At 38.1% G+C, this 4,505-nt stretch overlaps 1 long non-coding RNA gene across 1 annotated transcript; it reads right to left on the bottom strand.

Moving 5' to 3' along the window:
- Positions 1-210: 210 nt before the first annotated feature.
- Positions 211-1,429, bottom strand: LOC104237529 (uncharacterized). Its single transcript, XR_011400937.1, has 2 exons — positions 1,248-1,429; positions 211-1,158 (listed from the first exon to the last, which is right to left on the bottom strand). It is a non-coding gene; the product is annotated as an uncharacterized lncRNA (long non-coding RNA).
- Between the last annotated feature and the right edge of the window lie 3,076 nt (positions 1,430-4,505).

Here is a 4,505-nt window from a genome sequence, read left to right as displayed (position 1 = left end):
AACTTGAGAACTTTATTTGATGAAGTAAATCTAGGTTCTTGCCTACTTTTCAATTAAGCACTAAAATTTTGAAGGGTTCACCAAACTTTGGCTGATCACTAACCATCATTTTACCTACTGAAATAGAACAAAGATGGCATCTGGTTTTAAGTTATCTATAACTTCGTCGATCAAACAATCATTTTTACACTCTAAAAAATCAACACTCTATCAATTTGTAATATTTTACTAATGAAGGATCCAAAGTTAAAGCGATGTTTCTTAATAGTCATAAAAAATTACATACACTAATGAAGAGAAAAAGGGAATGATCATTATTCTTAGCTCAAGAATCTTCCACAAGGATAATTGATAAGAGAGAGGCAATTGACTTGCAGTAACATTACATATTTAGACAAAGGGGGCCGGATCGGGCTCGACGATCGGAATCAATTGATTCTATGATTTATAATTGAATAGCAGAAGTGCTACTTAATAATAGAAACCGAAGAAACAAACAGAGAGTGGACTATTTCATACCTTATCGATCGAGCCGAACACGCATGGAAGACATAGGTGAATAGTGGCGAGCAGATACAGAACTAGACCTCCTATGAACAAACATGCCTGAAAATCGAACCATTGAATTCAGAATCCAAACTAAGTCCCCCAACACATAAGCCAATTCCTCGTATATGCTCATGCTTTTCCTTAACATTACATGCATCACTACTGTCATTGCATCTCCAAATCTAATCATTATAATGCTTTCTTTGAGTTGTGTGGAGAAAGTCACACGAGTTACCAGAGTTCAATGAATTCCAAGTCTATCTATTATATGGGGCAGCAAAACAAAGGCCAGATGACCTAGAACTTGTTTCTTTCTTCTTCTTTCTTTTTTTTTTGAATCTTTGAATGAATGAAAATAATATGTGAACACTTCTGTACTAGTATCAATTATTTGACATTAAATATTAGTATACTAAAACTCTAATGAAAGAAAGAAGTACTAAAGGGCATGGTAGACTTACTTAAATACCCTTTTTCTTTAACTTGTCAAAGCTTCTCACTACTTGTGAAAAATTAATGCAGCAGTTGAAGAAAATGATAAATTTTAGTGCTTTAAAGAAAAGCAACCATTTCCATGCAGCTTGTTTTCTTGGAATCTCAGCTCCAAAACTGCAAAGAAAACATTGCCGCTGGAACTGATCAAAAGGGGGTTTCTAGAAATCAGATTAAGAAAAACTGGAAGATCACGGGTAAAATACCCAGGTGAGGAAGTCACGGGTTCGAGCCGTGGAAACACCCTTTTGCAGAAATGCAAGGTAAGACTGTGTACAATAGATATTTGTAGTCCGGCCCTTTTCCAGACCCGCATATAACAAGAGCTTAGTGCACCGGGCTGCTTTTTACTAAGGTGCTTTTGATAGAGCCATGTGATACATCCATATTTATTCACATTAATTAAGCTGTTTGGCTATCCTTTTTATTTCTTTGTTCTTTTTTATGTGTGAGATGAAGGGGCAATAATGTCAAAAAAATCGAAGGATGTCTGACAGGTAGGAGAAAATTAAGAAATGAGCACATAATGAAATCATTCTAGGCTCGAACAGCCTGACTTAGAGTATCCGTACAAATAAATATATAGACTTCAAGTGAAATATGTCGTCATAGGCATGCCCCATGCTACACACGATCTGATTTTGATGCAATTCTATTGGATCTAGCGTGACTAGATTTCAATTTGTTTTTAGTGGTTGACATATTTTAGTTTATCATATAGTTTGGCACGTGTAATAAGTGGTAATTTTTTTCTTTGTAAGGTTAGTAATTTATCAACTTCATACTTTGGTGTCGCTCACGCTACTTGTTAATTACTACTTTTTTTTAAACCCGTATGTAACTTTGTCAACACTTTGCTCTTTGCCATTTACTTGTGGTGACCAATTGTCCCTATGTAAATACTATTATTTTTAAGAATAAAGTAACAACTTTCTCCGTGAGAACAAGATAAGTGATTGCATCCTAACAAGGAGAAAAAAAATCTATATTATGGACCATTACAAAGGTTATAGTCTAGTAGTATTAATGCGACTGAGAGTCTCCCAAAAAATAGGTGACTGTATTTTTATTATTTCTTTCTCGTATCTTCTATGTAATGGGTTTCTTTCTTTTTGAAAAAACATACATATACAAAGGTTTATCTATGGTTAGATATATTTATGAACTAATCTCATACTTAGACTAGGCCCTCAGTATCCATGATGTTAGAGGAATTTAACAATAAATACATAGTCCGGAGATTTTTTTTTCTTTTACATATATATATGGTAATGTCTTTCTTAAAACACTTAAATTATAGGATGATTGTTGTATACGGTAGAAATCAGAGAGCTCGATTTTGAAGACCTGATTACACTCCGAGCCTGAGTTGGGGAAGCTCGAAGTAAGAATCAAGCCAGGCCCGGATGAGCGCACCTCGAGAAGCAAATCGAGGACACTCAAAAAAGAGTGGGAATTTCTCAAGGACACGTGGATTAGGGCATAAATTATGGGATAAGATTTGTACGAAATAGTACAAGTCGGTACAAGGTTGTTATACAGCTGTACCAATAGAATTCTTTACCATAATTGGAAGTGTACCATATTAGGGGTTTTCCCCTCCTATATAAAGACGACCTCAATCATTTGTAAGGATATCTCATTCACTGCAATAGAATATTCCACTATGTTTTTCTTGTTTACCGTACTCAATAATTGTTCTTCAGCTTTATTATTTTTACTTTATTGTTCATACTTCATTGGTTCTCAGCTCACCTCGAGGCCCCCGAGATTATCGAGCTCGAGGTCCCCGCTGCTCCAGCAACATTAGTTTGGTTCATCAATTCTTCTTTCTTAAATTTAATATTATTTGTACATTCACTAGTATTGGAATAAATCACATATCTTTAAAACCACAAATCATATTTAATTGTTACTCTCATTTTTCGAGGTAAACAGTTTGGCGCCCACCGTAGGGCTAAAGATAATAGTGATTCTTTTAGTTCTAATTTTCTGATAACACACGTTATTCTTCACACTTTTTCTTGTCAAAGATTCTTTGATTTAAGGCTAAGATATGTCTAGCACACAAAATGCACCTGCTCACAACAGTGAAGGATCGGAGAAAACAGTGGTATAGGGGTCGGTGTACCACCCATAAACCCTGAGGGAGTGCCAAATATGGAGCCAATTGATATCAGTTCACATAACGCTCTAAACACGGAAGCAGGCACAAACCCCATAAGGAATGCACATAGGGAAGCCCAGCCAGGGGACCAAGGAACGCTAGGAATGGGAGAGGGGGGAGTCAGCCTCCAAGTGATATTCGAGATGCTACAAGCTCAGCAAGTCACCATCGCTCAACTTCAGAGTCAGAATAGAACTCCAAACACCGAGGAACCAGAGAACACTCAGCGTGCAGAACTAGCGCTAGAGAGGCCCAATGAAAGTGGCTTGGGGACTGACCCTGCGATTATGAAAATGCTTGAGGAACTAGCCAAGAGGATCGAGTCCCGAGAAAAGAAAATTGAAGAAAACGACAAAAAGGTGGAGACATACAACTCGAGGGTCGATCAAATACCAGGAGCACCTCCAATTTTGAAAGGACTGGACTCAAAAAAATTCATACAAAAACCTTTCCCCCCAAGTGCGGCTCCAATGCCCATTCCCAAGAAGTTTCACATGCCCGATATACCAAAATATAATGGAACAACTAATCCTAATGTACATATTACTTCATACACTTGTGGAATCAAAGGGAATGACTTGAATGACGATGAAATCGAGTCAGTATTATTGATAAAGTTTGGGGAAACACTATCAAAAGGAGCTATGATTTGGTATCACAACTTAGCTCCTAACTCTATGGATTCATTTCCTATGTTAACAGACGCCTTCGTGAAAGCACACGCCGGGGCCATAAAGGTGGCCACAAGAAAATCGGACGTCTTCAAAAGAAAATAAAGGGATGGCGAGATGCTAAGGGAGTTCGTGTCCGGGTTTCAAATGGAAAGAATAGAATTACCACCATTCTCCGATGAATAAGCAGTTCAGGCCTTTATGTAAGGTTTGAATGAAGAAGCTGGATTGCATCTCGACAACTAAAGTAGAACTTGATCAAATATCCAGCTGTGAAATGGTCGGATGTGCACAATCGTTATCAGTCAAAAATTAGGGTCGAGGATGACCAGTTGGTGGCCCCCTTGGGCTCAGTTCATGCTACTATATTTGCAGACAAACCCCTGAGGGACACGGACTGGGGATCAAGATTCAACAAAGAACGGTATCAACCATATGCCGATCGAAAGAACAACGACCTAAGCCGTAACCCTCCTCGGAACGATCAGAGAAATGATCGAGGTCGAAGTTCTTGGGGACTCATGAGTAAGAGCAGGTTCAATAAACACACCGACTTTGCAGAGGCTCCCTGATTATTAGAATACAATTTCAGCGTAGACGCGTCGGGGATTGTCTCGGTTATCCGA

This window comes from Nicotiana sylvestris, chromosome 7 (genome assembly GCF_000393655.2).
Source record: "Nicotiana sylvestris chromosome 7, ASM39365v2, whole genome shotgun sequence".
NCBI lineage: Eukaryota > Viridiplantae > Streptophyta > Magnoliopsida > Solanales > Solanaceae > Nicotiana > Nicotiana sylvestris.
This window is presented reverse-complemented; position numbering and strand designations above follow the sequence as displayed.